Source organism: Mus caroli, unplaced genomic scaffold, assembly GCF_978045245.1.
Source record: "Mus caroli unplaced genomic scaffold, Mus_caroli_1 scaffold_4, whole genome shotgun sequence".
Classification (NCBI taxonomy): domain Eukaryota; kingdom Metazoa; phylum Chordata; class Mammalia; order Rodentia; family Muridae; genus Mus; species Mus caroli.
This window is the reverse complement of record NW_028227259.1, coordinates 133,017,422-133,042,199: the sequence shown is the minus strand read 5'-3', so window position 1 is coordinate 133,042,199 and position 24,778 is coordinate 133,017,422. Positions and strand designations below refer to the sequence as shown.

Sequence of the window (24,778 nt, the reverse complement as noted above, 5' to 3'; positions counted from 1 at the left end):
TTCCTCACTTCCCACCAGAATAGCCTCATTAGCTCCCCACTACCCCCGCCATCTCATCTTAGATTTATTTTATTTTGTGTGTATGAGTGTCTTGCCTGTATCCATTTCTGCGTTCCACATGTCTGAGGTGCCTGAGGAAGTGGTGAACCTCCATGTGGGTGCTGGGGATCGAACCCTGGTCCTTTGGTAAGAACACAAAGTGCTCTAAATTACTAAGCCAACTCTCCAACCCCTGTTAGTCACTTAAAAAAACAAAACACAACACAACAAAACAAAAAACACAAGTCTCTCCTTCCCGCCTTCTTGATAAGGTCTCACTCTAGCTCAAGCTAGCCCTGAACTCACTATGCAGTAAAGGGTGGTTTGAAATTCATGGCTTATCCCCCTGCCTCAGCCCCTGAAGTACTGGGATTTCAGGCATGGGTCACTGAGCCTGGCTCATTCTTCAATCCAAGGCTGGCTCATTCTTCAGTCTTTGGCCCCAACTGAACACAAAGTGCTTATTCTTCCCTCCTGGCTGTGGTGTCAGCTCTTTTCCCTGGGAAGGTCTCTGCCTCCTGGCCCCGAGCCTGCCGGGCTGTGATGAATCTTGCAATCTCTCCCCTGGTGTGATGCGTTTAGGATTGGGGCTTCGTTTATGGCATGCGCCCGCATATGCCCAAGCAGCTCCGACTGCTGCTTCCAGCAGCTTGTGCTAAAGAGCTTGCGCCACCCTCTCAGCCTGCCAGCGCCTCGCGTCTCTCTCTCTCTCTCTCTCTCTCTCTCTCTCTCTCTCTCTCTCTCTCTCTCTCTCTCTCTCTCTCTCTCTCTCTCTCTCTCGCCTCTTCTTAATCCTCCTCTCTGCAGCTTTCCAGGCCCAGCGGGACATTTGGCCAGGAGGAGCAGCACTGTTTGGCTTGATTCTCTCTTTTTTGGGCGATGACTTTGGTCTCAGTATGAGCAAGTGCGTGCGTTATGCACCCCCAGGCACCATCTGCTTCTGCTGGAGGAGGTAAACACCTCCGCTTGGCTCCGTGGCTTGAGCCGGCTGAGCTGCTCTTGGGGCTTGGGGAACAACCTACCGAGACCACAGATTTGTGTGGTGTGGAAGCCATAGTTCATAGTGGGCCCCGATAGTGTTAGAACCATTTCCTTTGTGGGTAGGTGCAATGGTCTTGTCCCCCTGGCATGAAGCTATACCCTCCCTCTGCCTGCTGACCCAGACACCCTGCTCCCTGCCTCCCTTTTCCTACTTCTTCTTTTCCTTATCGCACCTTGCTTTGGCCCTACGGTGTTCAAATCTGCCTTAAAGGACCCCGAAAGCTCAAAGAGATACCTTTTTTTCATGCTTAAAGTAAGATCCAAGGTTTTCAGCACTGTCCATGGGACACGCCCACCGGTGGCTCCTCCCTCTCCCCTATGATCCGCCCCTAGTCTGTATAGCCTAGTCACACCAGAGGCTTACAGTCTTCCAGTCTGTCCCCAGTTTGTGTCTTCACCAGCACAGCTTCTGGCTGTAACCCTCTACTTCCTTGAAGCGCCACACCAACTTCTTCTTTATCCCAATTGGCTTCCCGGCTTCCCTGGCATGGTGTCGTGGTAAGCTGCCATCTGGGGGACGAAGACACGGGGGTGGGGGGGTTGGGGGGGGAGGGGACGTTAATTTCAACCACTAGATGCCAGAGGATGTGGGCCAGACAGAGACTCTTGTGGTTGCCCTTGGGGACTGATGTGAGCTGAGGCAGGGTGGTCCTCGCTGCCTGCCTGCCTAACCCATCCTTTCTGTTCCTTAGCATGATTATGATTTTGTACTATTCTCCCTGGTTTGTATGTTATAGCCACTGTAGTTGGTCTTTTCCATCAACGAGAGTGGTACTTCTCTAAGGTGATGCCCGGTGTCTGGAACAGACCAGGCGGTTGTGGGCCTGTATCTGGGCAATTGCATATGATAGAGGCGTCCAGTGCAGCAGTGCCTATGACAATGGCAACAGACTGGGACAAGGGTGTGCGCATTGCTAGGAGTGGGACTGTTTCTGTTGTTCACCAGGGCTGTTGATTCTTTGATCTCCATGGCATATGGCATGCTGTGGTGATAAGTGACCCCCTGCTTCTGCAACCTTCACAGCCTGGGGAAGCTTGCTTCTCATTCCCTCCACCTGCCCATTTGGATTGGCTGGGACCTATGCTCACTACCTCTGACCCAGAGGGACCCAGACTCATCTGGTGTTTTCCACCAGGGAAAGGCATTTAGATGACCTGGACTCCAGTTTCTGGTGGTCAGACTGTCTGCTACACTGTGTTAGGAATGGGCTACCCATTCTATCCTGTGAAGGTCTCCTGTGAGCAGAAAGACCCAATGTAGGCTTAGCAGCAGGGTGACCAGCACAGAGCTTGGGAAAGGAGCAGTGATCTGAGGGTGAGGGTGGAGGTACAGGTGTGGCCATTAGGGGTCACCAGGCACTTTTTCCACATCTAGCAGGAGACACACCAGTGTCTTCCCATGAGCCCAGCAGCCATAGTCTTGTTTGTCAAATAGAGATGAGTTCACTCCCGAAGCCTTCAGAGGCCCGCTGCTAGTGCCCGGGCACCAAGACCTTTGGTCTGCAATCAGGGAAGGCCACTCACCCACAGTGTTCCTTGATGTAAAACCAGAGCAGCAATCACACCTGCCACTTTTTAAAAGGGAAGCCACTTCCCCCTGGGGTTTCTTTATCTCTTAGTCCTGGACTCTCCCAGGCTAGAGTTTCACAAATGGGCCAGGAAGAGGTCTTCTTCTACCTTCGTAGGCTCTTCCACGTTTAGAACTAGTAGACTCAGGTCATGAGAAAAATCACTGTGAAACTGGAGATAGGAGGTTCATCTGGGGTCCAGGGTAAATTCAAGGACAGCTTGGGCAACCTTTCAAGTCTTTTCAAAATAAAAAATGAAGAATTTGAGGTGTGGCAGCCAGGTTGTGGTGGTGCACGCCTTTAATCCCAGCACTCAAGAGGCAGAGGCAGGAGGATCTCTGTGAGTTTGAGACCAGTCTGGTCTATACAGTGAGTTCCAGGACAGCCAGGCCTACACAGAGAAACCCTGTCTTTAAATTAATAATAATTAATAATAATATAGTTTGCTGAGATGTAGCTCAGTAGTAAACTACTTGTCTACCATGCATGAAACCCTGGGTTCAGTTGTGATCACTAATTAATGACCAACAAAAAAAATGACTAATGGATTTAGGAAGCCCATCTCTCCTGAGCTGGATCTCTGTTAAACATATGTGTGGGAGGGCGATGTGGCCCACTGGCTGTTTAAAAGGAGAGGCTGTCTGCTGAGATGGTGGCAGGGAGCAACTCAGGTATGGTAATATGGTGACACCTGCAACCAATACTGAGTCAGTATTCAAGTGGGAGACCTCAGCATGGGATTAAGTAAACATTACAAGCAAGATAATTCTCCGGGACCTGGCACAGCAAGGTGTTTGCTTAAATTTTCAAAAGCTATTGGCACTGAACTCAAACATTTTTAATGCTACCTCGCTCCTGGGTCGACACTTTCCTAGGTCAGTCCCTGTGTATTTTGCCTCCGTATGTCTTGGAAAGGCTTCATTAAGATCCTGGAGAAAGGGGCTAGAGAGATGGCTTAGTGGTTAAGAGCCTCAGTTCCCAGCACCAATGTAGATAGACTCACACCTGAATGAAACAAAGAAATTGGAAGGGAAGGGAAGGGAAGGGAAGGGAAGGGAAGGGAAGGGAAGGGAAGGGAAGGGAAGGGAAGGGAAGGGAAGGGAAGGGAAGGGAAGGGAAGGGGGACACAGGGAAGGGGGACACAGGGAAGGGAGACAGGGAAGGGAAAAGGGAAGGGAGACAGGGAAGGGAGACAGGGAAGGGAAAAGGGAAAGGAGATAGGGAAGGGAAAAAGGAAGGGAGACAGGGAAGGGAAAAGAGAAGGGAGATAGGGAAGGGAGGGGAAGGGGGACAGGGAAGGGAAGAAGGACAGGGAAGGACAGGACACATCTGCTGCTAGAGATGGTGGAGGAGAATTCTAATTTAGCTGGACGATGGTGGCACACACCTTTAATCCCTGCACTCAGGAGGCAGAGGCAGGCGGATTTCCGAGTTTGAGGACAGCTTGGTCTACAAAGTGAGTTCCAGGAGAGCCAGGGCTATACAGAGAAACCCTGTCGGGGGAATTCTAATTTACTATAGATATGTGGGAGAGCAGAGCCAGAGGCAGGAACATCTGGGGGAGTCCAGTGTGGACATGACTCTGAGCCTTATGAGGAAAAGGGAGACAGGAACCAGGTGCAGTAGGGGAAAGGATCAGGTAACCAGATGGGTGGATTATGTAGAGAAGGGTAGCCCAGAGGGTATGCTAGCCGGAGGACCCTGTAACTGGTAGGGACTGAGGAATAGCAGGGTGTCTGGGTCGCTTGCTTTGATATGTTAAATAGGCACCTCAGCCATTTGTCCCAGGTTTGAAACTTAACCACTGCCTCTAGGAAAGCCTACACCATCTTCTGGAGGCTATGGGCACTGCATGCACATACATACACTCTCCCACACACATAGTTAAAAATAAGAAAGAATTGGAGAGACTGACTGGATCTTACCCGATAGACCTTTTATTTTTATTTTTATTTTTTAAATTAATTTGTTTACAAGTATGGGTGTTTTGCCTCCATGTGTGTCTGTGCACTATGTTCAGGGCCTAGTGGTGCCTGCAGAGGCAAGGTATAGGTGTTGAATCCCTTGGAGTTAGAGATGGTTGTAGACCACCATATGGTTCCTGGGAATGGGACCCAGTTCTTCTGGAAGGACAGGCCAGTATGCTTAACCACTGAGCCGTCTCTGTAGCACCCTGCTGACCTGTTATCTGGTATTCAGGACCACTGACAATGAGGCACACAATTTGATCACTTCTTTCACAGAGTTTGAGCTGGTTTAGCATCCTGATCAAATGAACCCAAGCCTGAGGAGGCTATCCTCAGGAAGTTGAGGATAAGCTGGGCCTAGAGAAGTGTGCGCTAAGTATCTGGCAAGTCACTTACCTGTGGGACAGCTCTGTAGACTGCTTTAAAAAATTCTGGCAGGAGATGGACAGGGTGGGCCCCTGCACTGTGTGCACAGCTAACTCACAAATGGGTTTTGCAAAGCCCGAGGACATAGACTCAAACCCTGGACAATGATGTTTCGTCAGTAAGTCTCACATGGCATCAGGGGCTGCCAGCTTCGGATTTTGTCTTCAGAATGAAGGAAACAGGGAGCGGAGCGGACAGGGCTCAGGTCTGTGCCCCCATCAGCTATGCTGACCTAGCTGTCACAGGCTTCTGCTTGGAGTACGTGCAGGCCACAGGGAGTCCACGCAAGCTCCATAATACCCTTCTGTCTTCTACATTTCCTTCCTTTCTGGAAGTGGCCGAGGAGTTGTGACAAGCTGTCACATGCAGACAGCTCCCCAGAGAGAAGACTCAGGTTTTTACTATGGCCATTGCCTGCTTCACTACTGTCCAGCTGACAATCATGGACAGTCCTTGCCTGCAGAGTCCCATTCTCCCTCTGTCCTTCCGTACCTTCAAATTGTCGTCTTTGATAAGATCAGTAGGAATGTAGCTGCAGGCCATCCTTCCCCAGTGTGGCTTCATTCTAACTTAGCTGGTCACATTGAGCCAGGATCCTGTCTTCAAAGAAAAGCCACATAATGAGATCCTGGATTCTTGACCTAGGAATCCAGAGTTGTGGCACAAGTCACCCCTCACATGTGGTTATAAGAAACTTTTTACTGGGCTCTTGGGTGCTGGGTGAGGTGAGGTTTTCTAAAGATTGATTGGTATCAGTGTATTACCTGTATCTTTGCAACCCTGCCTTAGGTCTGGGAAAGGGCTGCGCTATCACACAGAGTTGTTCGTTTTCAACTTGCCTTCTTGGCACAATTGCTGGGCATTATTAAACTACTGTTGTTAACATGCCCTTATCAATATTCTTAGCTCTGCACCTCCTGCCTGCCCTAAATTTTAGTGCCTAATTTACATCTAGTCCCTGCCACAGACCACCGCTCCTCCCAAGACCTCACATGGTTGCTTGGCTTTTCTTCCTCCAAAGCATGGCAAACTCTCCTCTCCTCTCTTGCATCTGTCTCTCTTCCTCCAGGGACCTGGAAGTCCCGCCTATTCCTCCCACCCAGCAATTGGCCCAAGGCTGTTTTACTGACAGATCAAGAACCAATAGGGGAACAGGACAGCATCAGAACCACCCCGGGTGAGTTCCCCTTTCAGAAGCAGGTTTCCTTTTGGTATAGTCACGTATGACATGAGCCAGTCTCGTGGCTCATTGTGTGGGTCATAAGAAGGAACAGGTACACAGAAGAAAAATCCTGTTGCCATACATATGGAGGATGGGCTCCTCTCAAGGTAATTCCAGGTGAAACTGGGTTCTCAGAACGCCCCAGGGGACATTTGGCCATGCCTGGTGAAGGGTCTGGTTGCTACTGCTGGATGTAGTGTAGTAGGAAATTATAATCCTAATAAGCCCATATAAAAGACACATAATCCAGGTATTTTATTTAAAAGCCATAAGCCTAGATTGGGCAGATCTAGGGCTATACTAACTTACTTCCCAGCTATAAAGCCCCTTGTTATTTGCTGTTTATCCTGGCCATGGTTCTGGTCCATGGCATCTTCCTCCTCTTCCATCTTTCTCCTCTTCTCCTCTCTCCACTCACAACCCCCTCTCATGAGCCTCCAGTCCTGCCTTTCTCCCTCCACTGCCAAATCACAGGCTCTCTCTAGCCTTGTACTGACCAGTTAAACTGGGGAGAAGGTTCATATGGCGTCACTTGAGTACATGAGGATCTGCTTGTCCACATTTTGAGGAATCAGTATTTAGCATTAAAATACAAGCAGCATCAGATCAACTCACTACGACGTACCCAAGGACTATGCTCAACATCCAAAGACTCATCCAGGGGGAGGCTCAAGGTGCTAGGCTGGCAGAACCCTGGATACCCAGCCCAACTAGGTCTTCACCAAAGATCAAGACAGGAAAAGGTTAGGGGATGGGTCTGACAGGAGTTGTGGCTATGAATCTGGAACATACTGAAGAGAGCAAGGAAAGCAGAAATTCGTTTGCCATGAAGCCTGGCCTTCGCATCACTTTTCATCTCTGTGGCAGATGTCCTAGTTGTCTCTCCCAGGAAGTGAAGCCCTGGCATTAGTGCATTATCATCTCTGTTCCAGGGAGGGAATGACCTCCTGTTTGCTGTGAGCAAACACTGCCTCTCACTAAGCCCATTTTTTTAATATATATTTTGTAAATGGGGGTAGGGTTGGAAGACCAGCAGGCATTAAGGCTTCGTGCTAAGTGATCTGTGACCAGCTTGGGAGGGAGCTGGTATCACTTACTTGACTGTAAAAGTCAGAATTGTGGCGCTGGTAGGAAGGAACTGCTCACCAGATGGCTATACAGTGATGGGGTCAGGACTTGACTGGCTGTCTCCAGGGTGGGGTGACCCACAGCTAGCATCCTCAGCAGCTGTGCCACAGCCTCACTGAGCTGAGAGGCTGGAAGAGCATGTGTAAAGTAGACACTGGAGCTGGTGCCCTGTGCAGCCTCAGCCAACTCCTAACAGGCAGAGGAAGCTATCCTGGGGCCTGCTTGGCCATTTCCACTTCACGGCCAAACCTGTGAGTCATTGCAGTAATAGATTTTTGTTAGCAGCAACTGATAAAATGGCAGAGTTTCAGGATGGAATGTGTACCTCAGGGGCTTCTTGGGAATCTGAGGTTAAAGGCTAGGTAGGGCTATATGTAGCTCAGTGGTAGAGCATTCGCCTAGCATACATGAGGGTATAGGTTCAGTCATCAGCGCTGTTAGATTAAAAAGAAACACAGAGTTTGAGGAAGTCCTCATGCCTTAAAGCAAGCACTCCACCAACTGTGAGCCATCTACTGGTCTTGATTCTGGCTTTTATATCCTTTTGTCTAAGTATCTATGGCTGTGCAGCCCTGCCTGTAGGGTCATGGCAGCTGGGCTGTGGGTTTTGTTCACAAACATGAGTTTTTCACACCCAGCTCCCATCCTCTCCCTACCTATGCTGCTGGTCTTGACAGGGTTGCTGAAGATCCTCCTGTAACAGGCAGGGTGTTGACAACTTCTAGCGTGTTTCTGGGTGCTTGCTATGAATTTAGCAAAAATGTCAATCTGGAGTATGCCAGTTTGTCTAAGCTTCAGGGGTGCTGCCTCTGGCAACCTCCTAAAAAAATTTGCCTGGCCTTGACTTTGAACCAGCCCACAGAGGTAAATCATGGCTGAGTTTTCTATGATCCTTCCTTTGAAGGACTCTCCCAGCTGGGTTAACAAATATCCCTTCTCCTTTGGGGTCCCAAAGAGGATATCAGTGGCTGTCAGTGCTCATACGCCCTGGATCTGGCTCACCTAGAGAGTACCAGTGGTTGATGTGAGTCTGTCTCGGTCACTGGCGGAAGGAAGCTGGCTCCTGGCAGCTGTGTTTGTTCGCATGGGGAGGTGCGTCTGTTGGTGATCATAAAATATTATGATCCCATATGTCTCACCAAATCATAACCGTGGAAGTGTCTGCTTCTGCTTTCATCTGGTGTGTGCGTTGTCGCCCTGTTAAGAGCTGTCCTCAGTGACACAAGGAGGGAGAGCTCGGTGGTGGACTGACACGTTTCCGAGGACAAGGGTTCAAGAGCAGGAAGCCCAGGCTGGGTGGTTGGATATGGCTGCCGAGCCTCATCCCTGGGTGATCCCGCCCACTGTCAGCTTCTATGATGATAGATGGGTTCTGTCAAGGTGCTCTCTGCAGGACACGGATGGTATATACGATGTGTGTGTGTTTGTGTGTGTGTGTGTGTGACTCATGAGGCTCATGCTCTATCATGCTCACTTTGCAATTGGAGAAACTGAGTCACAGGAGGTTAAACAGAAGCTCAGTTTTCTTTAAATCTTTTATTAAATTAAAAAAGTGTGTGTGTGTGTACAGGTGTGACTGGCATAGCATACACATGGAGGTGGGAGGTGAACTTGTGGGAGTTGGTTCTCTCTTTCTGTGTGGGCTCCAGGGACGGAACTCAGGTTGTCAGGCTTGCCAGTGAGTATCTTTGCCTGCTGGGACTCCTTGAAGCCTTACCCAGCTTGCTTAAAGCCAGCTCTGGAATACAGGAGCCGGAAGGAGGCAGTTTGGTTCAGCCTATGGTGGTGTCCTTATGATACTGTCCTTCAATGAAGGCAAAGGTATTGTCCTTGGACAAGTCCTGGGAAGGGGAGGGGCTTATAAGTGATTAGTTATCGTTCTTTAAAGACAGCTGTGTCTGCTGTTGTTGCTGCGTCTTATGTCACCCCAAACCTGTGTCTTCAGAAGATTCCTACTGCTCGTTTCTGTGGGTCAGGAGTAGTGACACCTTGGACAGCATCTTACTCAGAGTATGACATAGGCTTCCAGGCAAGATGCCACTTGGAATTGACGATGTCCTAGGGACATCTGCTCCTATGTTCACTCTGAAGTGACCCACCTTCTGCTCACATGACTCCGGTAGCCCTGGTGACTAGATACTCAAAGCTGAGGTTGATTCTTTATTGATTCTGAGGGAATCAGAACTGATTCTTTATTGGCTCTGAGGGAATATTAGAGCCCATCATGGAACTTCCAGGGGTTGCTGGTTTGTGGACATGTAGCCTGTTTTCTCACTGGTCTTCCTAGGGTGTTCTTTCTGGCATATATCCATGTCCAAATGTTCCTTTGTCATAAGGAGTCCCAGTGTGTTTGGGTCAAAGCTCCCTCTCCTGCAGGACTTCATCTTAACAGTCATGTTTGCAGCAGCCTGACTTCTAAATGAGGCTGCCTCTGGGTGGGTCAGTAGGTCAGTGTGTGACTTTGGAGGCCGGGAACTCAGTGCATCGCATCTGACAGCAGGCCGTGGCTCATCTGTGTGGATAAGGTCACAGTGTCTGACAAGATGACAGGCATCACCTGGCCCTGTGGTCAGGCCTACTGCTCTTGTACTGACCCTGTTTCCATCTCCGTTCTTTGTCCCCATCCCACTGTCCAAGCTTTGCTGAGACCGAACCAACCCCATGGATGCCAAAACTGCTTGCTCAGCACTCTGCCTTCCCAGGGACACAGATGACCAGTAGCATCCTAGATCAGAGGTAGGAGAGAACTGTTGAGGAGCATCTTCCCTTCCTTTCTAGGTGTACAGTCTGGAAAGCTGTACCTTGCCATGGTCTTGTAGTGTAGCACCATTAGACTCCACTCCTCCCATTTCTCAACATCATCCATTGGCCAAGCTCTTCCTTCTTCTGTCTTCCTACTCCAGGCCTTCCCAGATTCTCCCTCTCAGTTCTTCCCTGATCCCAGCTCCTCTCTTCTTTCAGCTCTTCCCTCATCCCAGCCTACCCCTCCCAGCTCCTTCTTCACACCAGCTTCTCTTGTCTTTGATCTTCTCTTACCGAAGCTACTCCTTCACCTCAGCTTCTCCCTTCCCCCAAGTCCCCCCTCCCCCCACCTCCTCCCTTCTTCCAAGTCATTCTTCACCCTATCCCCCACCCCCATAGTGCTCAGGGTCATAATTGCAGTCCATAGTTGTTCATGCAGTTATCTCTGGTACCTGAGCATCCTTGCTGGGACCTGAGCTCTGCCCACAACCCTTCTGAATAGTTCCTTCATCAACTGTCTGGAATCCCAGCTGCAGGTGCCATCTGTCCCCAGACAGCATTTTCTGATGCTACTTCCTGAATTCCTGTCATTTGCAGGAGACAAGTGACAAGAGGGTAAGGTGGATGTTTCACAAACCGAGTAGATTGCAGGTCTCAGGGTTCTTCGGAGCCATCCGAGTCATTGGGTATGAAGCTATTCTGAGCTTGTTCCTCCTGTCTTAGCTGTTAATGAAGATCCGGCTACACAGAGCACATCACCAGGGGAGGTCTGCCATGGCATTCAAAAGGAAAAAAATCTTTGTGTTAAAAATGGAGCTATTCAAAGCCAAGACATGCGTACAGCCTCGTAGCCTGGGCGGAGAATCTAACTCCATATTACCACCTTAGATTCTTTTTTTGCCCAAAGTACAGGACTGATAGGGGCACCCGCTTCTCTAAGTGGTTGTCAAGACAACCACAGAGTTTCCTTTTGGGCCCCTCTTAGTCTAGCTCTCTACCACCATTACATTTATGGAAGTGGCCCGTGTCCATTGACTTTTGTGGTTATTGTTCAGAATGCAAACAGCCACAGTGAAGTTCTACCAGACATGAAACATGCTATTTCCAGGGTCTCTGAAAGTGTCTCTTCCATGGCTGAAGCAATTGGCTTTTGCGTGAGCTTTTTTTTTTTAAACTGCAATCTTCCCAAGGTCAGGGCCATAAAAATTCCATTAAAATGCCTGCTGCTAATCAGAAGCCAACTATGGGTAGCCTTGGTTTTAGATTTTAAATACCTTTGTATCATTTCTGAAAAGGATTGTTCGCTGGCTTTTATGAGTCCCATAGAAAGTGTTTTCTCCAAGAGAGGCACAGCCCTGCCTGTAGATGAATGCACTGTATGTGGGCAGGGGAGCTGTGTGCAGTTCTCGAGCACATGGCTTGCTGTTAACCTGAGAGGCCCAAAGATGTGATAAGATCAGTGAGCAGAGGGTATGGCAGAGTCTGGCTTGCTATGTCTCAGTCCCTCCTGCTACCCAAGATGTGACAGTCATTATGACAGTCATTATAGAAATGCCCATTTCCTCTCAGGGCTTTCATGCTGGACCTTAGTGGTCAGTGGGATATACTTTCTGTTGTAATAGAGGGAGAGGACTCCAAGGGCAGTGGAGGCAGGGTGCTTGGATCCATGAGCAAGTTCTGAGGTCAGAACACTTGGGTTGAATCTTGGCTCTACTGTCACCCTCCTGTGTGATCCCAGCAAGTTCTGCATTGGTTTTCTCTCCATCAAATGGGGATGATGGTGGTACTGGGTCCATAGAGTCATCGTAGACTTCGAGTGAGTCAGAGTTTAACAAACACACCTAGGGCCAGCAAGGCGGCTCAGGTGGGTAAAGGTGTCTGCTGCCAAGCCTGATGACCTGAGTTCGATCCTTTGGAATCCACATTATGGAAGGAGATAACTGACTCCTCTGACCTATACATACATCCTCCATGATGTCCATATGTGTACATGCTAGTGCGCGCGTGCGCATGCGCGCACACACACACACATCCACACACAAATATTTAGTGTGTATTTGCTCAAAAATGCCTTCACAATCAGCTTCTTTTGTTTCTGGCTCATTTTGTGTGTGTGTGTGTGTGTGTGTGTACATGAGTATGTAGGTACAGATGCATGTGTGTGTGTGTGTATACATATATGTGCAGGTATGTAGAAGCCAGAGGCTAATCTTGGGTGACTGCTTTCAAGTGCCATCTGCTTTAGATTCATTTTATATCTTGAGATTGAGTTTGTCACTGTCCTCGGACTTACCAAGCGGGCAAGGCTGGCTGGTCAGAGAGCCCCAGGAATCCCTTTCCTCTCCTCTCTAGCACTGGGATTACAAGGATGCATTACCATGCCAGCCTTTTCTTCATGGGTCCTGGGGATTGAATTCAGGTTGCCATGCCTTAAAGCAAGCACTCCACCAACTGTGAGCCATCTACTGGTCCTTGATTCTGGATTTTATGCCCTTTCGTCTGAGTATCTATGGCTGCACAGCCCTGCCTGTAGGGTCATGGCAGCCGGGCTGTGGGTTTCGTTCACAAACATGAGTTTTTCGCACCGAGCTCCCATCCTCTCCCTACCTATGCTGCTGGTCTTGACAGAGTTGCTGAAGATCCTCCTGTAACAGGCAGGGTGTTGACAACTTCTAGCGTGTTTCTGAGCACTTGCTATGAATTTAGCAAAAATGTCAATCTGGATTATGCCAGTTTGTCTCCAGAAAAGCTCTGTGAGATAAATGAGACCCTCAGGAACTGAAGGTCACAGCAAGACTGATGTAAGAGCCCCCAGGGATTGTCTTCTGGGTACCACTTGGACAGTGCCCATGGCTCAGTCTAGAGCAGTGTTTCCCAACCTTCCTAATGCTAGCTAAGACCCTCTAACACAGTTCCTCATGCTGTGGTGACCTCCAACCATGACATAATTATTTTCATTATTACTTCCTAACTGTAATTTTGCTAGTTATAAGTCATAATGTAAATATCTGTATTTTCTTAGGCAACCCCTGTGGAAGGATCATTTAACTCCCTCCTCAAGAGGGATCTCCACCCACCAGTTGAGATCCTCTGGCTTAGGCGCTCACGGATCTGCTGACCACTGTGACCTTGTCATGGATGCTTGCCCACGGTTTTGTCTACTGACGTTTGTGCCGCTTTGTCTTACTGATTGTTTGTGCCGTCTGAATCGCCAGGTAGAGCTGAGTCCTTAGAGTCATGATTGAGCCCGCACCACTGCTCACTGCACCATCAAGATGGCTCTGCGGACAAAGGACTCCCATCCCCACCATAAGCTGTCAACGCCACCATCATTGTGGGAAGCTTCCCCTACAGTTTAGACAAGCCGTTTTCTGAGAATGATTTTTCTTATTGTCTTGAGGGGGGAAAAACCCTTTTATTTTACAAATATATATGCTTTTAGAAAGAAGGGGTAATTGTGCCAAAGGGAGCTTGGTATTCACCATTGGGACATTTGGCTGATTTTGGTGGGCTCAAATGTTTTCTGGAGGACCCGGGTTCAAATCTCAGTACCCACATGGCAGCTCACCACTGCCTGAAACTCCAGCTCCCTCTCACAGGGATACGTGTCTGGGGATCTAACTCCCTCACACAGACATACAAGGGGGGAAACCACCAATTCACATAAAATCAAAAGAAATGCCGTTAAGAATGCCTGCTGATACTTATCCCATGTAAACAAACAAATCCAGAGAATGTGGGCTCTTTGAGTCACATCCTTCATATTATCAGCAACTCTTCTTAATTTCACTCTACGGGCATGGCTTCCCATCACATGGAGGCTTAGGAGAAGAGGAGCCGGGATGATTGGGTTCAAGCCACACTGGGGCAGCCTTTCTCAAATCTCTCCCAGACCACGGTGAGTTCCTAGTCTCAGTTTAATATCGAAAAAATGATGGGCCCACATTTTAACCCCATTCCAGGATTTCACAATAGCCTAGATTAGTGACCTCCCTTCTCTCCAGCATGGGAGCTGTAATTCCCCAGCTTTGCTGCCTGGATAGGAGGCTTCTGTGGGCTTTATTGTATCTTGAGGCCTTAAACTGCCTAAGCACTTTCCTCAGGAAGTCTTAGTGTGAGACGAAAATCTTAGACGGACATAAATAGAGATTCGTCTTCCTAAACGATTCTTACAGCCATGCTTCCGGGCCTCCTCCTCACCACGGTTGTTTAGCTAGAAAACCAGCTACATTATGCAACACTAAAGGAATCCAGGGCTTGGAGGATGCTTCAGGGGGATACACACACATGCTGAAGAATGTAGCTTGCTGTCTTTATGTCTGGCTGCTCTGAGCTCTACTGCCTAAGGGGAGAGCAAGGAGACCCTGATCCCTCAAAGGCTTTAGCTGGGAAGACTCAGAAAAATGCAGAGACTTTGCAGCCGGCTCTCCAGATCGCCCTCTCTGCAAAAGCAGATACAAGAAAATGTTCTCTCTATACATGGGTGGCTCATAGCAGAAGGCTCCGCTTATCAGTGCCAGGGGACAACAGGAAGCAGTGGCCTTCAACCTTCCTAATGCAGTTCCTCATGCTGTGGTACCCCCCACCCCCACCCCAGCCATAGAATTATTTCATTGCTACTTAATAACTGTAATTTTGCTTCTGTTATGGACTGTGATGCAAACATCTGATATGCGATTCCAGAGGGGTCGAGAGCCACAGGTTGAGAACTGCTGGAATAGGCACAGGGTGGGCCTCCAGGGCTCCCTCCTTATCAGCCGAGGTGACTGGACTGGGGGACACTAAGGTTGCTGACATTTTCATCTCCCTTCACATGGCCAGGCTATCTATACGAACTGTCTTGGTTTCGGAGTGTGGGTTAATAAATTAAGCACCAAAGGAATCTTTCACACGGTTATTGTGTGCACGTGCAAGTGTGTGTGTGTGTGTGTGTGTGTATGTATGTGTGTGTATGAATGAATGAGCCTAGCTACAGCTATGACCACACATAGTTTTGCCACCTTGGAAAAGTTGCCTCTGGAACAGAAAAAGAAAAGAAAAGATAAAAGCCAAGTATGCTGGCTGACTTTAATCCTCTCCCTAAGGAGACAGAGGCAGGTTGCTCTTTGTGAGTTGTTTGAGGTCAGCCTGGTTTACACAGGGAGTTCCAGGCCAGCCAAGGTCACCTCCTGAGACACGACACCCCTGCAAAACCCCCAAATCAGAAATAAACAACAACAAAAATGTAGACAAGAAAGTTGGCAGGAAGAAACCAGCTGCGGTTCTCTGAATGATCAATGGTGTCGCCGATGGTGTGGTAGCCCTTCTGATGTGAAGGCCCAAATTTATTTTTGAGTCGGGCTCTTCCATCTGTCGTTCTCTCCTGCCTTTTGCTTCACAGGACATCAGCTGGACCTCCAATATGGGTTGAAATTTTCTAGTAGCCAAGTCACAGCAAGAAAAGAAAAGTCCAGCATATTAGCATCAGGCGATGCTTAGTGGGATGTACTTTCAATATGATCGGGTCAGTATGAAATCACTGTGAGTTTTGACCATTTCATGCTACCTCTCTTTTCGTAATATGTCTGGAGACCCAGGTGTGCCCCACACTTAAATCACGACCTGGGGCGCCTCGGCTGACTGCTAAGGGGCTCCTGCATCGGCTGGGACTCAAGCCCAGCTCAGCTTCTACTTCTGCTATACTCCCTGAACTTTGGACATCAGGGAGTGAGAACAGCAGGTTCTGTCTCCCTCATCACCTTGTTGTTTTCCAGAAAAGGCTCTTGGACCTAATCGCTGTCTCAGTGGGTAAAGCGCTTGCCATACACGTGTGAGGACCTGGGTTCGAATTCCCAAAAACCACTTAAAGCTGAACATTTTAATCCATGTTTATATTCCTGGTGCACCTAAGGTGAGACATGGCCACAAAGAAGAAAGATGCTGCCTCAGATGAGGTGGGAGGGGAGACATGACACCCAAGGCTGTCCTCTGGTTTTCATTGGAGGACCGGGGCATGCGTGTGCCGCATTCACATAGATAAATGTGCTGCCCACACATGCATGTCTGTGCATCCTAGAGATACACACTTCCTCATAAAAATACATAATTTAAAAACTAGAAATGTAAAAAGAAACATTTAAAAACTGAAGATGAAAATAAACATGGCTGGAAGGATAGCTCAGTTGGTAAAGTGTTTGCCAACGGAGTTCGATTCCCAGCACACACATAAAATGCTAAGCTTGTGGCCTGCTCCTATGAGGTCAGTGCTGGGAGACACAGCCAGAGGGATTCCCTAAGACTCTCAACCTAGCCTACTGGACAAGCTGTCAGAAACTCTGTTTCAAAAACCTGAGGTTGACCTCTCTTCCCCCCACTCCTACCCCCAAATTCCAAATGACACTGTTGGAAAAATAAAGCTGTTAGATGCAGCTTGGTCCAGAGACAGTCTCGACCACAGTCACAGAGTAAACCAACATTTGCCCAAGAGATAGAAAATGCTTGAACCTTGTCCTGGCAAGGTTTTCTAAAACGCATTCTCCAGGTAAATAACGCATCCAGGAGCACATTAATGTGGCACATTGCTAAGGCTGGGCACTGCTTGACCCTGTATCTCAGGGATCTAAGGACTCTCTGGGTCAGACCATTAGTCCCAGCCAGCTTTCCTCCAGTCAGTGCTGAGCTCCAGTACCCCAGCAGGCAGAGCAGCCGCCCTCCTCTCCCTCCAGCCCCTCTCAGTACAAAGGACACTGTATCAGAATTGAAATCTGCAAACTGGAACATTGCCTGCTCTGGTCTGAGACTCTCAGGTGTGAGCAGCATGCTAAGGGGGCTGAGAGAAAGAGGGGAGGGTGAAGGAGAGAGGAGTCCCAAGGCAGGCTTTGCAGTGCCCGGGCTCTCCATAGCTCACTGTCTATGAGGATTCTGCACTGGCTTGGCGGTATCATCCAAGGGAGCAGCTAGGACTCTATTGTGAGGCTGGCTCTGACCATGCAACTGGGCACCCCAGGGTAAGGGCTTCATGGAGAACAAAGTCCCACATAGGACAAATGGCATGTCTTCTCTACGGGGACTCAGAGGGGCTGGTGTGAGGTAGACAAGAAGCGAAGGGGATGGAGAGAAGGGAGGAAGCCAAGCCTACTGGCTAGAACAGGCATGGTGGGTCTTCCTGTTGTCCTCTGGCAGCTTCAAGATGAACGGTAGAGCAGCAAGTGGTGTCTGGCTGCAAAGCCAAATGCAGGCCACCCTCAGTCAGTGGCAACCTTGGTGGGGTCCTCTGTCTTGAGAAACAAATATTCTAGAAAAATGTGTGGCAACTGTTGAGCCACGAGTTTCTAGATTCCAAGGTCCTTGAAACCATTTGCCTTGTGGTCACTTTGGCAATAAGGATGGCTTGCCACCTTCTTTTATTAAGGATTTATTTTAATTATGTGTCTGCGAGTCTGTGTTTGTGCATGCATGTTGCATGCATGTTGGGTGCAGGTACCCATGGAGGCCAGGGTAATGGAGGTGGACTTATGATGATTGGGTACAAGTTGGTTTCAAATGGTGGGGTAGCAGGCCCTCTGCAAGAGCAGTGAGCATTTTTTAAAATTTTTTTTAAAGAATTATTTATTTAGCCAGGCAGTGGTGGCACATTCCTTTAATCCCAGCACTTGGGAGGCAGAGGCAGGCGGATTTCTGAGTTCGAGGCCAGCCTGGTCTACAGAGTGAGTTCCAGGACAGCCAGGGCTACACAGAAACGCTGTCTTGAAAAAACAAAAAAACAAAAAAGAAAGAAAGAAAACTATTTGTTTATTTTATGTATATAAGTACATCCTAGCTGTCTTCAAACACACCAGAAGAGGGCATCAGATCCCATTACAGATGGTTGTGAGCCACCATGTGGTTGCTGGGAATCAAACTGAGAACCTCCGGAAGGGCAGCCAGTGCTCTTAACTGCTGAGCCGTCTCTCCAGCCACCCCCAGTGTGTGTTCTTAATCACTGAGCCATCTCTATAGCTCCCTCTTCTTACAAGATGCGCCAGTGTCCAGAGCTCTTGGGGATGAAAATGTGACTTGCCTATCTCCAGTTTCACATTTTGACAATATTTCTGACTCTACTGTGCTATCTCCTCTGGGTCCCAAGACCTGGGAAACGAGGAGTTCTTTATTGAAGAGAATGCAAGCTCCTCCTTGGTCAGCATGGGATGGTTCCTCGTGACACATCCCAGGTTTTCCAGTCTCTGGCCCACAGGCTCTGGGAGGACCCTTTCCCCTGCAAGCTCATGGTCTCTTCACCTACTGGAGGTTTCTTCTCATCCTAACTTCATTCCTCAGCAATGTGGCGGTGATAGGGTTAAATCTCCTCTGAGCTGGGATGGCCACCCCATTTCCTTTACATTACTAGTAATGGAAACCATTGAAGGTGTTTTTCTCATAAGACAGATCCCCCCAAACAGAAGTGAAGAAATGTGTGGGTGGGCCCTTGGCTGATTAATGTCTGCAAAATTTTAAAACTAACAAACACTTAGAAAGTAATTGAAGCAACAAGATAATGCTTTCTATGTATATCACGCAAGGCTTTTGGAAATAATAGGGCCGAGGATTGGCAAAGGTGTGGGACGATATGGAGCTTCGGAGAGAGGAGGTGGAACCATTCTGGAACTCCAAATAGTCTCGCATCTCCCACAGAGTGGAAGATTAAAGGACAACCCTGGGGGTGGGAGACAGTAGGGAGAACCCTGAGGGTCAGATAGACCACATTGTCTGGGCTTCATTGAACATATGGCTTTGTGTTTACATTTTAGTTTCTATTTAGAATTTCAAGTTAGCATACAAAGCTGTGGATGTCATCATGACACTTTCATACATGTGTCACAAAGAGGGGATGGATTATTATTATTATTATTAATTATTATTATTATTATTTTATAAAGAAAGACTCATTCCTTTAGTAATTACTTGAAACTGTGAGGCTCAGGGGTTCTTTCTCGCCCACCAGCCTCTTTTCTCAACTCCATTTGCTACTTTGTTTTCTGGAGAGGATTAGGTGTTTCTAAAGTTAGGGGATTAAGCAGATCCATGGTGATAGAGACTCTCTTCTGAGATTTAAGATGGTGCTGGTGTGAAGCCAAACAGAGGTTTATATACTCGAGGTGATGTCTCATGACCTGTGGTCCCTGGGGCTCAGTTCTGCAGGAAAGGGGAAATTCAGGGTTCAGAGCCCCAGTGAAGCTACAGTATCAGAGAGAAAGATTCCCAGTAGGTCCACAGATGACAGCTCACACATGGTGCTGTCTCTAGCTAGGTAATGCCATGGCTCCACATGAGGCCATACATTTTGCCTGGTGCTGTGTGCTGGGTCTTAGGGGCAGCTAGTGGCATCCTGGCTGCCCCTACCTTGTCTTCTTGATCATCTGTTGAAGCCCTATCTGGTTCCGATTCTCCCAGAACTCCTGTTTTCATCTCCCTGGGGCTTCTGCTCTTGAGATATCCACAAAATCTTCCTTTCTAGGCTTGGTTCATGTCACAGCCCTGTTCTCTCTCTCTCTCTCTCTCTCTCTCTCTCTCTCTCTCTCTCTCTCTCTCTCTCTCTCTCTCTCTCTCTCTCTCTCTCTCTCCCTCACTCTGAGTTGTCTTTTCCTAGAACCTAATCCATCTGGCACATCGTGGTCCTTTGTGTATCTCCCCAGCTAGGATATAGCTCACAAGATCAGGGTTTATCTTGGGGGCTCCCTGGGGAGCCCCATTACTGACTATACTTGGGGCTTCTGAGCAGGTCATCTGGCCAGAGTCACGGCCAGGACATCGGGACACTTCTTTCCCCCTAGGAGGATCTTCAGTTTGCACAAGCATCTTGTGTTATGCACCTTGTGTTAGGAACCCGCCACGGTGCTGGCCAGCAGTGAAATCCTAACAGTAAGCAGCTACTCATATGTTAGACTGCCAGTGTGTGCAACAGCCCAAAGGCCGGTGTGAGGCAGTGTGGTCCTTGAAAGTATGATACAGTATGAATTCTCCAGCCCGCTGCTACTTTAGCCTCACCGACTGTGGCTGCTTCAAAGGAAACCACTGTAACTTCCCTTGCGAGTAAGCCACAGACCAGATGGGCTTTTGAGCGTCTAGTGTGTTCTGGGAGCTCATTTTTAGATCAGCGGTTAGGTGAAGCTTCAGTCAAACAGGAGGAGGAAGTTGGCATCTTGAGCCTGAAGACAACAATGGTCAGGCTCGCAGGCGAAGGATGCTTCTCCTGGGAAGTAAGGGAACAGCCCTCTAAAAAATGCATAGCCCCAGGACAGATGGAGGGCAGAGTAGTAAGGATGGGCACCACTTGGGGGCTTCTGCAGAGCCCCCTGTCACCTGAACACAGTCTCTGATGGCACAGACTTGGGAACTGACTGGAGCCTGGATGTGGTAGGTCCTGCCTGACCTGAGATGTTCTGCCTCTCAAACTATATCCTGGAAAACCTTTTTTTTTTTTTCTTCATAAAGTACCCAGCACCAGATGTTTCTGTTATAGCAAAACAAAACAGAGCAAGACAGATGGTATATCAAATGAGTGGGTCTCTGAAATAGACTAGCTATGTGATCCTTCTGTAGTCTCCTAACCTCGCTGAGCTAGCCTCTGGAAGAAGCCTACAAATAGACAGGTCTGATGACAAATATGTGGATGTTTACAGCTGATTGTCACTGTTTGGAAATGCAGACTCAGCAATTCTCAGATTTTTTTTTTTTAGCCTTTTTTTGGGGGGGGGGACAGAAAATATCAACCCTTATTTTCCCCTATTTTCCTATTAGATTTCTTTATCTTTCAATATTGGTCATGATCTCTAACCCTTGAAAACACATAAAGCATGTTGGGCCAAATGCAGTCGTCTGCCACCGTGCGGAATGCTTTTACTCCCTTGTCTGTGGGGCACACTGGAGGAGCTGCTCTTCACTAAGGCTCTATGGGCCTTATGCCTATGTCAGCTTTCAGAGCCAGCCCAGTGACCCTGCAGCAAGCAAGAGCTGTATGCTTGTTGCCAGTGCTTCCAGACAGCCAGAGCAGGGATTTGGCGCTTACCATTGCCTTCTTTTCCACCCGAGACCTGCTTGAAAAGGGGGCAGTTTCAGAACTGAGCCAGGCTTGTCTCTACACTGGCTCCTCCGTATCTTGTCCAGGTGAGATGGGTAGGGTCATCTTCTCATCCCAGGTACCGGGAGGCGTCACTCTGAGTACTGGGGCTCGTGGACTCAGTAGAAAAGGGCATTCCTTCGCGATGGGACAGATGCCCTGTGAACAGCCTGGGTGGAGGAGGCTGCTTCAGGGAGACGGAGTCTGGAACTGATTTTTTATTAGCCTAAAATATGGTGGCCGTCAAGGTGTGGGTCATGATGCTCACTTCTGCTGGAGAGAGCAGGAGGTATTGGGGACATTAAATAACTTGATGGTATAGCATAATGCATAAGGCAGAAATGAGGTGTGTGTGTGTGTATGTGTGTGTGTGTCTGTGTGTGTGTATGTGTCTGGTGAGAGGGCTAGAGATCTCCTAGGTCCTTGCTGAATCTTTTCTGGCCTTGTCCGTCAGGATCTTTGCTTAGGGATCATGTGGGCTCTTGGAGATGTCTGCTGTAACTTTCTTTTTTAAAAAAACAAAAAACAAAAAACAAAAACTTATTTCTAGTGATTATCCTAATCGCTTTAATCTCTCCTTTAACCCACCACTCACCAGAGGTAGTGAAAAAGAATGGATATGGGGGGTAGTGGGGTGTTATGACCTGTTTCAAAAGGTTCTTTAGAGCAACTCCCATCTGTGTTGTCTGTAAATCGACAGTTCAGTTCACAGGTCAGCAGTGGCAGCTCGATCCACTTGCAAACACTTCATGGATACATCAGAAATCCAGTTCAGTAGAGTCAGGATAGCAAACGGGAATGAGCAGTTGAGGCAGAGGCAGCCAGGCCTCACCCTCAGCATGAGTTGGCAGGAGAGGGACCAGGAGGAACATCAGGAGAAGTTCTTGGCTGTGCCTCTCTCAGGGAAATGAAGATCAGCAAAGACTCGAGACTCATAAGCTCTGCACTGCTAGCTCTATGAGCAAGCCAAGCTCAGCCTCTGTCACTGTCCCTCGAGTCCTATTTATATTCTCCAAACATCACATGTCCTCTGCCAATCAGCTTGACACTGGAAGCAGCAAGAAACTGCAGCACACTACTGGAAGTTTTTTTGGGTGTGTTTCTCTCTATGGAGTCCCGACAAATGAAGCTCAACTATGCACCGTAAGGCAGAACAATACATGGGTGCTGTTAGCAAAGAATCCTTCATCACGTGTCCTTTCACCTGTGTCTGCTTCAGCTAAACATTCCTTCACATGTTTGCCCCAGCAAAACACCATCTGACCAACTTTTCAAAGACCTCTTAAGTTTCCATTTCAGTCTGGTCTTGATTACTGCTGTTGAAGAAGAAGCCTACTGGGTATTTGTGAGCATGGCCTGTGCCTTGGGTGGTCTCTCTGCATTACCTCATCCAAGGCCACCAGGGAGCCTCATCAGATGGCTTCCATCAGAAATAATGCTGTGGTTGGTGGGATATAGGCCATAGGCCATATGCTCACCCTTTCAAGCTTCCAGCTAGTTTATACTGAAGCTATATGTATGCTCATCTTATAGCCACTAACTCCAGTCTCCGAAGACATTCACCAGAAATGCATACAAATGTCCACATGATATACATGTATTCAAGAATGTTCTTACTAACATTTAAAAAGGTTTTTTTTTTAATTAGTTAAAATTAAAAACTTAATTTTTTAAAAATCAAGGTCTTATTATGTACCCCTAGCAGAACTGGTATTTATTATGTACTCTAGGCTAGCCTCGAATTCATGGCACCTGTCCTGCCTCAGCTTCCCCAAGTGCTGGCTTTACATGGGTAGACTACCACACATGTCTATAACATCATTTTAAGCATCTATCTATCTATCTATCTATCTATCTATCTATCTATCTATCTATCTATCTATGGTTAGATTAGCATAAGGAAAGCCAGTCACCCATCATTCTTAGTGGTTAGACTTTGGGAAGGGAATGGGTCTTTCTGAGTGCTGATGAAGTTTTTCTCTGGCAATGAGGATGGCTACTCCCTATGTATATCGTGTACCACATCATCTCCTCAGGGACAGTTTGCCATACCAGCATCCGCATCTGCTGGCTTGCCTGAAGTGGTTATCTTGGGGAATTAGCAAGGCAATGTTGGAGGCTGAGGTTTAGAAGGAGAGGCAGAAAGGCTGGTGGAGCCTTAATGGAGAGTGTCATTGTGTCTAAACCATTAATAAATTCTCTCTGGAAGAAGAAGTGCCTTTTAAAAATGTCACTTAATGTTTTCAGGGCCTTGTTATCTGTGGAGAGACCCACAGAGGCTCATCTTTTACAGTAACAGAGATATAATTGATATGCCTTTCTTCCCACATTAGTAGCTGGTGAACTCTGAGCTTAGCTGTACCATGTAGCAGCAGACCAATGTCCTAGGTGTGGGATTCCAGCTGTCTAATTTCCTCCTCCCAGTCTTACTGCATGGGTATTTTATCACAGGTACCCTTCAGTCCTTTTAAGGAGTTAGGCGTCATTTATGTGTTCTTGTGTGCAGTTTTGGGTGACAACCAATGGGGTTACATTTGCCGCAGGGATACAATTCCTAAGTCCACAGGTCATGCTGAAGTCGCAAGGAGTGAAAAATTACCCAGGAGTTCTCTTAGGCAGGAGCTAAGCATCTTGAATCTCAGAGGGTTCCATGGCCAGCTTTCCCAGGCTTCAATCAGCAGTCACAAACATGTGCTTTTCATTTATGTCATTACCTGCTGGGAATTTTTAATATGAATGGAATTAAACGATGTATGACATTTTGGGCCCAGGTTCCTTCATCAACCAGAATGTTTTTGAGGATTTTCTCAGAGTAGAAGGATATTGAGGCTTAGAACTGCCTTCTTCCCTGTTGCTCTGGGAAGGCAGACTGTTGTTTGGGCAGCAGTGCCCCCCTCCCCCCTTCACATAACGGTATTTCCGATTTAAATGATCTCATGCAAATTGCCAAGAGTAGAAGGGTTAAATGATTTACTCATGACCACACTTAGACTGGTGGGACTAGACCTCCAGTCCAGGCTCTCTGGGTTGTGATTATCCAGATCCACATCCAGCGTGATGTCTTGGCATCAGCTCCTCTGGGCGGATGTGGCAGGAGATGGTCAGGACCCTGAACAGAGCCAATTATCTTTGGAATGGGAGTTGAGAATTTTGTATATCATACTGTATTTATATTACATTTCCTACCTCTCCTACTCTGCCCATGCCCTCCATTTCCTCTCAAATTCATGACTTCTTTACCTTTAGTTATTATCATTATGCATGTATATGTATAAATACACCCAGCTAAGTCTGCTTAGTATTGCTCATATGTACATGTGTTTAGGGCTCACTTACATGGGATTGGATAACCTATCAGGGGGCTTGTCCCTGGGAAAGGCTAATTCTCTCTATCTCGGCAGCCATTAATTGCCCATAGCTCTTCATCTGATGGGGCTTGAAAGGTCTCTCCTACCCACATTGGCATGTATCATCACCATGCGGGTCTTGTTTAGGTGACCAGTATACTGTTAAGATTCTATGAGCACAGTTTCCTTGTCACATAGAGAAGACATGTCTTGAGGGATGGGGT

The 24,778-nt window shown here is 47.9% G+C and overlaps 1 protein-coding gene across 8 annotated transcripts in view; it reads left to right on the top strand.

Moving 5' to 3' along the window:
- Nucleotides 1-24,778, top strand: part of Rimbp2 (RIMS binding protein 2) — a 192,179-nt gene that overhangs the window by 72,541 nt on the left and 94,860 nt on the right. The window contains exon 2 of one of the 8 annotated variants that reach the window (XM_085837206.1): nucleotides 6,111-6,218. The exons of the other annotated variants lie outside the window; for them this stretch is intronic. The gene's annotated coding sequence lies outside the window, so the exon portion shown is untranslated. The remainder of the gene's footprint in view (nucleotides 1-6,110; nucleotides 6,219-24,778) is intronic. 8 annotated transcript variants of the gene reach the window in all.